This window comes from Agelaius phoeniceus, chromosome 14 (genome assembly GCF_051311805.1).
Source record: "Agelaius phoeniceus isolate bAgePho1 chromosome 14, bAgePho1.hap1, whole genome shotgun sequence".
NCBI classification, from domain to species: Eukaryota; Metazoa; Chordata; class Aves; order Passeriformes; family Icteridae; genus Agelaius; species Agelaius phoeniceus.
The window spans coordinates 2,355,372-2,367,058 of NC_135278.1; positions in this window are offsets into that span (position 1 = coordinate 2,355,372).

Here is an 11,687-nt window from a genome sequence, read left to right on the forward strand (position 1 = left end):
AGTCCTGTCCCACTGCTGCTCCAAGGCTGGCTCATGGGGGATTGTGGTGGTGTGAGGGTGCCCAGGACATGGTGAGAGATGAGAATTTGACTCCATGTTCTCAGAAGGCTTTTATATTATTATTTATATCATATCATATCATATCAATCATATCATATATATTATAATAATGTGTTCTAATAATATATGATATATAATTTATAATATATAATAATATATAATAATATATATAATATATGATATATAATTTATATTATATTATATTATATTATATTATATTATATTATATTATATTACATTACATTATATTATGCTATACTAAAACTCTACTAAAGAAAGAGAAAGGCTACATTAGAGGGTTTAACAAGAATGAATAATAAAAACCCGTGACTGACTCAGAGTGTCTGACACAGCTGGACTGTGATTGGTCATTAATTAAAAACAATTCACATGTTTGGACAAACAATCTCCAGACCACATTCCAGAGCAGCAAAACATGGAGAAGCTGAGGCTTCTCATCTTCCCAGGAGAAGAAATCCTGGTGAAGGGATTTTTCAGAAAATATCACAGTGACAGGGGCTGGCACAGCTGCTGCCAGCCTGGGCTGCTTTGGAGACAAAAGCAGAATTTCCTGGCTCTCCTCAGTGAACTCCAGCACCAATTCCACCTTTCCTTCTTGGTTCAAACCAGGTCTTTTCGTCCCTGTGAACACTTCCTACTCCGTGTACACATGGAAATCATGCAAGAATTTAGATTCTTCATTTCTTTGAGTGCTGGGATCCTCTCCCAAAATGGCCTGGAAGCTTTCTCCTTGTGCAGTTCCAGCTGCTGCTTTGGAGGGGATGTCTCCATCTGGTTGTGTTTTCCTGCTTTCCCCTGGGCATTCCCAGCTTTGTTGAGTTTTCCACAGGCACAGCTGCTAGTGCTGGCATTTGGGATCTTTTCAGCCACATCTAAAACACTTCCCCCTAATTCCTCCCTGGCCTAGGTCACCTTATCACTTCTGCTATCACACCCAGCCTCTTGTTGCAATGATGTATTCAGTGTTACTGAGTCAAAAAAAAACCATTTTAGTATCTTTCATTTAGAAAGGAAAATAAAATTATGGAGTCACAGCAAGTGTTGCTTGTGGACAGGGCTTCCAATGGCTTCAGGTGCCTCTTCATTATTCATTTTGCATGTTTATTACTGCAGACAAAGAATTACAGGTGTCTTGAGGGCCATCTGTGTTCAACTTCTGGGTATAAGACACTGTCCTAATGGCAAAAAAGTAATTTAAAAATTACCCACATGGCTTTTCTGTTCTTAAGGCAGTGCTGAGTTGGAGCATGTGATGTTTTAAACAGAAGTTCTTGAAACACTCCCTGGCCAGCCCTTTCACCAATATTTTGGCAACAATTTCTGATATTTAATCGAAGTCTTGTGTAACAGGCATGGCCTGGTGTGGGAGCCTGGCAGGGAAATCTTCAGGTGCTCCCATTTGGAATCTGCTTTGCTGTCCCTGACCCCAGGCAAGGACAGAGCTGCTGAGCTGGGCTGGACACTGGTCCCAAAGCCTGTGCAGGGTCAGTAAAATGTTCATTATTGTGGTTTGATCAGCCCAGGGGGACACTGAGGCAGAGCTGGTGGAGGAGCAGAGATGTCAGGCTGTCCTGGGCTAAAACAGGAGCTGATTTAGGAGCATAAGGAGATTAGTGTCCTGTGCAAGGTCAGGAATAGCAGCACATCCTCAGTGCCCTGGTTTGCACAGCGATGGATTGGGTGGGGAGATGAAAGCAATTTGCCCATTTGCCCATTCCAAGGAAAGTCAGTAACAAAATATTATTTCCACTGTTCCTCACTCTGTCCTCTGCTGACAGGACAGCTCTCCATCATTTATCATTTTTCCATGGGTAGAAATTCCATGTTTGAAAAGCAGAATGGGATCTGATCTGTCTTTTAGAGCCTGCTAAAATAAACCCCCAGATCTAAACCAGCCCACATTTTGTCAAATTCAAATTTTAATGCTGAGGCTTGAACCCACATTTCTTTATTAACTACAACACATTAACAACAGTTTAATTAGAAGCAGCCCTTCTAAAGCCAGTGCATTTCTGCTGTGAAGGAAATCAAGGATATCAGAGTGCTTCTAAAGCCTTCAGCATCTGCTTCCCACCAAGAGAGGTGAATTCTGTAGCATAAAACCCATTGCTGTGCTTGTCCCTGAGTTCATCTCTGCCTGTCTCCAGCTGGATGCTCAGAGCAGTTGCTGGGTAATTTACTCAGTCAAATGTGCATTTAAGGCTTCAATTGCTTCCTGGAGGTAGAGCCCCCTCATTCTGGATTTCACAGAAAAACAGTAGAGAACTGAAGATGTAAAATGGAGTGCTTAAAAATGGGCTTTGCAGTGCTGGTTAACTGTGTCCACATCTCTGCAATCCTTCAAATTTACAGAAACAGGGTGGAGTTAATGAATGTAATGATGTTTTCTGTCATCCTTCCCAAGAAACTTTGTCTTCCAGGAGCAGCTGAAGCACCAGCAATGCTGTGAGCTGTGTGAAACTGAGTTTCTGGATTATTTTATGGGTGTATCATCATGCAGCCAGGGTTCTGCTCAGCCACCCAGAACCATTCAGCAAGATCAGCCTCAGCATTTGGTTCCTCTCTCTTGACTGGTGAAAGGAGAAAAGCTGCCCTGGCTGCCTGGGGTGGATGAGGGCTGTGCAGGGATGAAATGCCCCAGAGCATTGTTATCACACTGAAATACTGGCAGCTGTGCTGGTGCCAGGAATTCGTTTCATTTATTTACCAGCACCCCTGAAGAATGCGAGGCTATTTGTTGTGTTAGCTGTGCTTGTCACAAAGAAACAATTCTGTGCTGACTGTGATAAAGCTGAAGCCATTGTTCTAAAAGATGGGCTGGATCTGAATTTCAGAGGGGGAGAATTTTAATTTCTCAGACGCTGAGAGACAAAAAAGGTTGTGGTTAAGTTTTCCAGCACATTTTGCTTTCCTTGGTTGAGATTTTTCATCCTGATGAGATAAGCTTCCTTTTTAAGCAAAATTTCTCTCTTTCCCAACATATCCACTTGGGAGGTTTCAGCCCCTGGGCTGCTTGATAATGAGATTGCAGATGTTTGCTTTTTTAAACAGATTACTGAGGTGGCTGAATGTGATATTGAGATTTAACAGTTGTTATTAGGCCTCATCTTCCTGCAGGTCTGGGATGGGAATTTCAGTTTAATCACTGCAACTCAGAGTTATGAAGTTCAGCTAAAAGAACTATTTGCAATTATGTGGCTAAAGCCTCATGAGAGAGCTAAAACTCACCTCAGAGTGAGATTCAGTAAACAAATTTCCAGCCCTTCCCTTCCCTTGCAGGATCTCCTCTGCAGGAGCTCAGGTGTTGAACACTCTCAGAGGGGTGATGGGGCCAGGCTGGACAGGGCTTGGAGCACCCTGGGGTGGTGGAAATGTCCTTGTGGAGACAGCCAGGAAATGCAGAGCATTTAGCTCTGGAATGCTTTCAGGAGCCCTCAGCAAGGGATTTTAAATTATCTGACTTTAAAATATGACTTGGTTAAACTTCCTGGATGGTTATCCCTGCTCACCTGAGTGGGGAGGACATTCAGAAAACACCTTCTTTGATGGAAGCTTGTTGTGTGGCACTAAAAGGTTATTTAGTTGTTGTTTTGCACTGGCTGATTGGGGATTTGCACTGAGTAGTCTTTATGTTGCACTGATAGTTTGTTCTATCACATGGTTTGTTCTTCCCCTCTCTTATCACAAGGTTTTTCCCTATCTCACCCCTCTCCCCAGCACCCCTTCCAGAAGCTGTGGCAGATTTCCCCCATTTTCCTCTCTGCTCACTGGGATGTGTTTTGCCCTTTCCTTTGGGGATCTGAAGGAAGCTCTGCCTGTCAGAGCAGAACCCACCTGAGCACTCAGTGGCCGCCTCACATCTGGAATTAACCTCTGGAGATCACACTGAGCACCTCCCTCCCTCCCCCCAGTAAAACCCAGGCCATTTTCTCCACAGAGCAGTGAAGAGTGAGGAGCACTCAGCTGACCTGTGGAAAATGGGACATAAAATGGGAGGGGAGGAGTGCAGAGCACTGGGTGTCCCTCAGGCTCCAGCTCTCAATTCCATCAGGATTTGGGTTTGGGTGGCCTCTGGAGCCCTGCCATGTTTGCAGCCCTGCATGCCCCCCCTGCCCCTGGTGCTGAAATCTCTGCTGTTCTCAGCTGCCCCCACCTGGAACAGCCTGAATTCCAGCACAAGGGAACATCCTCTGGATTTCTCTTGCTCTTCAAACCCCAGAGCACGACTGAAACTTCAATCACTGAGGCCAAGACCTTGGGGAGCTTCAAATAAGGATTAGACAATTATCTGAATAAGAATGGGTGAGATAAAAAGATAAAGGCTGTCAAGTTCCCTGCATCTGCTTCTAAATTCCTCACCAGGATCCAAGGAAAGCAGAAATCCCACAAGCACTGGCACCAGTGCTCTCCTGCAGCAGTGGCTTTGGGGTATCTCTGGGTTGCTAAGAGATGTTTGAAACAGCCCTCATGTTTCAGGTTTTGCACTCTCTGCCACCCAGGCTCCTTTGTTGTGGGAAGAGATGATGCCTGAAATAGCTCAAACCCTTGGAATGTTCCCTGTGGAGCAAGAAGGGTGTTGCCAATCATATGAGCTTAGCTGAGCTCCAGATAGGTCGATTTTGCTCATATATTTAAATTTCTGCCTAAGATTTGTAGCAATTATTCCCTAGTGCCTGATGGGAAGGGAGCAGGCCCCCAGCAGTCCTGGCACTGCACAAATGCTACAAAATCTGGGGGAGAAGTTTTGGTTTTAGGTTTGTCTTCCCCCAGGTGCCTGAAAGTGAAATATCCTTGTGAGGGGGGCAAAGGGCTGCAGATCTCTGAGGGCTGCTGATGTCAAAGCTTGGCTTGGTGTCTGAGCTCAGCTCCTGCACTGTCTCTGCCCTTGTTCTGCCTCCAGGGAGAGCCAGAGCTGGGATACCCAAGTGCAGCTGGAGTTCATGGAGGCTTCATGGTTCTCCTGCCTCCACAGTTCCCATCCCTCAGCCCAGCTGCTGTCCCAGCTCTGTCCCCCTGGGCTGTGCCAGCCTGGCTCCTGGCTGGGACCAAGCTGGGATGTGTCCCAGTGTCGCAGACATCTTTAATGAAAAATCCTTTCTTAGGATTTTTCCTTGTGAGAAGCTGCAGTTTCAGCAACCAAAAATAACCAATGGTTATCTGCTGCTGTGGAATGCAACAGGTAGACCTGTGATTGGTCTCCTGTGGGTGTTTGGATTTCCTGACCACTCATGGCAGAGCTGGCTCTTGCTCTCTGTCTGAGACACAGATCTTTGTTATTCATTCTTGTCTATTCTTACCTTAGCTAGCTTCTGAAGAAACCTTTTCCTTTCTATTGCTTTTTAGTATAGTCTAATGTAACATATATCATAAAATAATAAATCAAGCCTTCTGATCATGGAGTCAACATTCTCGTCTCTTCTTCATCCTGAAAACCCTTGTGACCACAGTCACATCCCAGCATCTGCTGGGATGTTTCCCAAACACATCTGTCTGTTTTCCCCTCAGTGACAGCCCTGAACCACATTTGTGCCTTCCTGGGCATTCCCAGTGCCAGCAGCACATCCACTGAGGTGTCTTAGGGCACAGGATGTTATTGGGGTGTGTGTTCTGTCCCCATCTGTCAGAGCTGGGGCAGCTCTCTGCTGTTCTTGGGGCAGTTTTTTCTTCATCTCTCCCCCAGCCACTCCTCCCTGCAGGAGATCTCTGCTGTCCATGGCCACTGAGTGTCCCTGCAGGGCTGATCCAATTCCAGCATCCCATGGGGAGATGCTGCATTGCCCAGGGGAGGAGCCAAGCATTCCTACCTGGATCCAATCTGAGCTTTGGGACAGCCCAGCAGCCTTTGCCCAGTGCATTGGCAGAGGAGCAGCTTCTGCTGCCCTGCATGGCCAGAGGGAGCCCAGGCCCATCTGCAGCAGCCCTGGAGCTGCAGAGGAAAACTCCCCCCTTGTGCAGGATCCCTGCTCCAGCAGAGCCACAGCTGGCACTGCAGGAGGGCTGAGCCCCCATGGGATGGGGCTGTGCCACCCCCTGACACACAGGGGACAGGGCACGGGCTGACTCTGGCAGTGGGGTTTTGTGCTATTCCACTTGTATTCTAATTTTCCTAGAAAAGAACTGTTATTCCTGCTCCCATATCTTTGCCTGAGAGCCCCTTAATTTCAAAATTAGAATTATAACATATAATATTATACTTATAAATTCTATATATAATGTGGTGGTGTTTGAGGGTCCCCAGGATGAGGGAAGAGATGAGAATCTTGACTCCATGTTTCAGAAGGCTGATTAATTATTTTATGATATATATTATATTATATTATATTATATTATATTATATTATATTATATACTAAAACTATATTAAAAGAAAGAGAAAGGAGACATAAGAAGGCTAGAAAAGAATAAATAATAAAATCTCATAACAGACCAGAGCCCTGACACAGCTGGACTGTGTTTGGTCATTAAGTAAAAACAATCCACATGAGCCCAATCCCAGATGCACCTGTTGCATTCCACGGCAGCAGATAACCATTGGTAACATTTTGTTCCTGAGGCCTCTCAGCTTCTCAGGAGAAAAATCCTAGCAAAGGTATTTTTCAGAAAATATGTCAGTGACCATGTAATTATATAATATTTATATTATATATACAATTATTTTATATATATATATATATATATATATATATATATATATATATATATAATTATTTGGAAGGAGGGGGTTTGCATTCTCCATTTCAGGGGAGGCTCCTGCCTTCCTTAGCAGACACCTGGATTTTCAAACCCAGACAGTGAGTCAGATCCTCCTGAGACAAAAAGAGGCTCCTTCTTCCCAACATGGGGATCCTTTCCCAAGAAATGGGGAACACATTTCCCTGAGGTTGTGTCACCCCAGGATTTGTGGCACACAGGAACAGTTTGGGTCTCTCCAGCAGAAAGAAGTGAAGCACACACAAGATCAGGTGAGAACAATGTTGTTCCCTCTGGTTTGTGAAATGACACTCACTGAGGGGCTAAACCCACAGAAATAACATCTAACAATATCCAGTTATTTTAGATAAATCTCTCTCTGAATTATCTACAGACAGCCTCTCACTCACTCTTCCCCTCATTTCATACATCATTGACCAATATTCCCATGCAGCCATCTCCTATTAGAAAGGAAAGATTTTCTCCTAGGCGAGGGGAAAAGAAATGAAAATATTATTTGCTTGCACAGCTCATGTGGAGCAGGGAAATCAGGTGGGATTTTTTATTCAGCAGAAGAAGCAGGAGCACTAATGACAAAGAAAAAATCGTTTATAACCCAGGAGACAGAAACACTTTCCCTACATGTGGAATCTTGCTTTTATTTGTAGTGGTTGTGGCACTGATGTAAATGTGATTTCCTGTTCTGTTGTTATCACCCAGGCAAATTTCAGGGTTGCTGGATGGGCTCCTGAATTCTTTTGTGATTGCAACTTGAGTAGTTGTGTTTGATTTCTCTCTGAATAATTGGTGGCAATAATCATCTAATTGATCAGGGCATCCTGCCTTTCCCAGCTCCTCTGACAGGGATTTCTGTCTCCTTTAAGCCTTCCCAGCCCCCTGTCCATTATTGGAGTTAAACACACTCCATGCCACACTGGTGTCCTCAGCAGCTCAGGGACATTCCCAGTGCAGTGTCTGGGTAACTGAACTCATTTCCAGCAGCTCCTGTGGCAGCCAGGGCTCAGCACCAGGGGATTCCAGCCCCAGGGAGGTGTCAGGAGGTGCTGAGCAATCTCCTGCTGGCAGCAGCCACCCAAAGGCAGCTGAGCAGGCAGCTCTGCTCTCATCCTGCTGCTCCCCACAGCCCCAGCCCTCACTGCCACCTTCTTTAGGGTCAGCTGGAGTCTGTGAAATTCCTGCTTCATACCTGAAAGAGCCAGGAATGATCAAATTATGACTTTTTCCCTACAAATGAGGCCACTTGGATATAATATGAGAGGAACTGCAGGACTTTGTACTCACCACAACTCTGATGTAACATTCTGAAGTAAAATAAATCAGTGTAAGGTCACATTTGTTTATCCAAAGTCTGTGAATGCCAGAGAATTACAGGAGACATTTCCCAACTTTTTATTTTTCCAATCTGCTGTTGGATAGGCAGCACTAGGAGGGGGAAAGCTCCAGCATTTCCTTCTATCCAAGTAAGATTTGTAAGGGCTCTGCTCCTGCTGGTGACACCTGTGGAGTCCATTTAACAAGCCAATCCCTCAGGATTCCCAGCTGGCAGGAGCTGTTAAAACACTCCAGCAGTGACTTGTGGATTTTGACAACTCCTTCCCATCAGTATCCCGCTGGGAAGGGCCTGGCTGCAGCCAGGAGCTGCTCCTCAGGAAAACTGCCTGGAATCTCACTTTGTTCTTCCCTCAGCCTTTAATTCTTCAGGCATTTGGAGTGTCCAGTTATGGGAAAAAAGGAAAAAAACCACCAAGCCACTGGAAGAGAGGAAGCAACACATTTGTGGTTTATTATCTTTGTGTAGCATCTGTACTGAATTACATTTCAGTGAAATCAGGGATAGAAGTTGCTCCTTTAGCAGCACTGAGAGTCCATGAGGGACAGGGCAGTTTTTCACCATCAATTTCCTGCTGGAAGTGAAAGGTTTAGTCCAGTCCTGCTGTGCTTTACAACCCCACAAATAAAAACCCCACAAAGGCACTGCCCTGTCTTGAGCTGCTGAGCAGTGACAGCCACAGAAACTGAGCCCAAATCCTCTGAAATGTCCCCAGAATGTGGCATGGCAGCCTGAAAGGACCAGGGGAGGCTGGAGCTCATTTTTACAGCTTCACTCAGGCCTTGAGCAGGTGTGCAGGCCTCAGGATCTCACATGAAAATAATCACAGAACCACCAGGTTGGAAGAGACCTTCAAGATCATGGAGTCCAGCCCAGCCCCAACCCCTCAGCTAAACCCTGGCACCCAGTGCCACATCCAGGCTTTGTTAAACACACCCAGGCATGGGGACTTCACCACCTCCCTGGGCAGCCATTCCAGAACTTTCTCACCCTTTCTGTAAAAAACTTTTCCTGACATCCAACCTGTATTTCCCTTGGTTCAGCTCGAGGCTGTGTGCTCTGGTTGTGTCAGTGCTGCTGGAGAAAGAGCCCAGCCCCAGCTGAGCACAGGCACCTTTCAGGAGCTGTGAGAGTGATGGGGGCACCCCTGAGTCTCCTTTTCTCCAGGCTGAGCACCCCCAGCTCCCTCAGGGGATCCTCTCAGGGTTTGTGTTCCCAGCCCCTCTCCAGCCTCATTGTCCCCTCTGGATGTGCTCAGTGTCCCAAGGTCCTTCCCAAGCTGAAGGGCCAGAGCTGGGCACAGCACATTTTTTGTGGCCAAAATGCAGGACTGGGCCCTTGGACTTATTAATCATCATCTTATTGGACTCTGCCCATCCATTCAACCATTCCAGGTCTCCCTGCAGAGCCCTCCTACCTTCCAACAGATGGACACAGCTCCCAGCTTAGTGTCATGTCCTGGTTTGAACAGCCAGGTGTTTGCTGAGGAAGGCAGGAACCTCCCTTGAAATGGAAAATGTAAAACCCCTCCTCTGAATTGTCATAATTTTGAAATTAAGGGGCTCTCAGGCAAAGATATGGGAGCAGGAATAACAGTTCTTTATTAGGGAAATTAAAAATACAAATGCAGTGATACAAACCAACCCTGCCAGAGTCAGACCATGCCCTGTCCCCTGTGTGTCAGGGGGTGGCACAGCCCCATCCCATGGGGGCTCAGCCCTCCTGCAGTGCCAGCTGTGGCTCTGCTGGAGCAGGGATCCTGCACAAGGGGGGAGTTTTCCTCTGCAGCTCCAGGGCTGCTGCAGATGGGCCTGGGCTCCCTCTGGCCATGCAGGGCAGCAGAAGCTGCTCCTCTGCCAATGCACTGGGCAAAGGCTGCTGGGCTGTCCCAAAGCTCAGATTGGATCCAGGTAGGAATGCTTGGCTCCTGCCCTGGGCAATGCAGCATCTCCCCATGGGATGCTGGAATTGGATCAGCCCTGCAGGGACACTCAGTGGCCATGGACAGCAGAGATCTCCTGCAGGGAGGAGTGGCTGGGGGAGAGATAAAGAAAAAACTGCCCCAAGAACAGCAGAGAGCTGCCCCAGCTCTGACAGATGGGACAGAACACACACACCCCAATAACATCTTGCAACCTGAGACAGGTCTGCAGATTTACTGATGAAAGCCTCAATCCCTCATCCATGTCATCAGTGCAAACATTGATCAGAGCTGGCCCCAGCACAGAGCCCTGAGGGACACCCCTGGTGCCAGGCCCCAGCTGGATGCAGCACCCTCAGCACCACTCTCTGGGCCATCCAGGCAGGTCTGAGCCCAGCACAGAATGCTCCTGTCCCTGCCCTGGGCTGCAGCTTTCCCAGGACTGTGCTGTGGGACACAGAGCCAAAGGCCTTGCTGGAGTCCCAACAGACACATCCAGAGCCTTTCCCTCATCCACCAGGGGGGTCACCTGGTCATAGAAGGAGACCAGGTTGGTCAAACACGACCTTCCCCTCCTAAACCCCTGCTGGGGGGCTCTGATCCCCAGCCATGCTGAAAGTGCTGGGTGATGACACTCACTAGAAACTGCTCCATTTCCTTACCGGGTACTGAGGTCAGGCTGGCTGGCCTGTAATTACCAGGATCCTCCTTCCTACCCTTGCTGTGAATGGGTGTCACATTGGGCAGCTTCCAGTCATCTGGAACCTCACCAGGGAGCCTGGACTGCTGGAAAATGATGGAGAGCTATTGAATTTGCAGGGAATGCCCCAACAAAGGCAGGAATGATGCATCTGACTCCATGTTCTCAGAAGGCTAATTTATTACTATATAATACTATATTATATTAAAGAATACTAAACTATACTAAAGAATACAGAAAGGATAATTACTCAATGCTAAAAAGATAATAATGAAAACTCCTGACTCCTTCCAGAGTCCTGACACAGCTTGGCCCTGATTGGCCAAAGAGTCAAAACAACTCACAGCAGAATCCAATGGAACAATCACCTGTGGGTGAACAACCTCCAAACACATTCCAAAGGAGCAAAACACAGGAGAAGCAAATGAGATCAGAATTGTTTCCCTTTTTCTCTGAGGCTTCCCAGGAGAAAAATCCTGGGCAAAGGAATTTTTTCAGAGAATGTGACTGCCACAGAGAGCAGCTTGGGAAGCTCCTCAGCCAGCTCCCTCATCGCCCTGGCGTGGATCCCATCTGGTCCCAGGGATTTATGAACATCCAAGCAGCTCAGCAGTTCTTTGACTGCCTCCTCTTGGCTAATGGGGGCACCATTCTGCTCCCTGACACCACCCACCAGTTGTCCCGAGGACAAGCTGCATTCCCACTAAAGACTGAGACAAACAAGGTGTTAAACCCCTCTGCCTTCTCCTCATCTGCAGTTCTTAAGTTCCCTCCAGCATCCAATAGAGAACAAAGGTTGGTCTTACCTTCCTTTTACAATGGATACATTTGTAAAACTATTTTTATTATCCTTTACAAAAGCTGCCAAATTAAGTTTGAACTGAGCTTTGGCCTAATTTTTTTCCTATATGCCCAGCTGCCCCTTAAATACTTCCTGAGAGACCT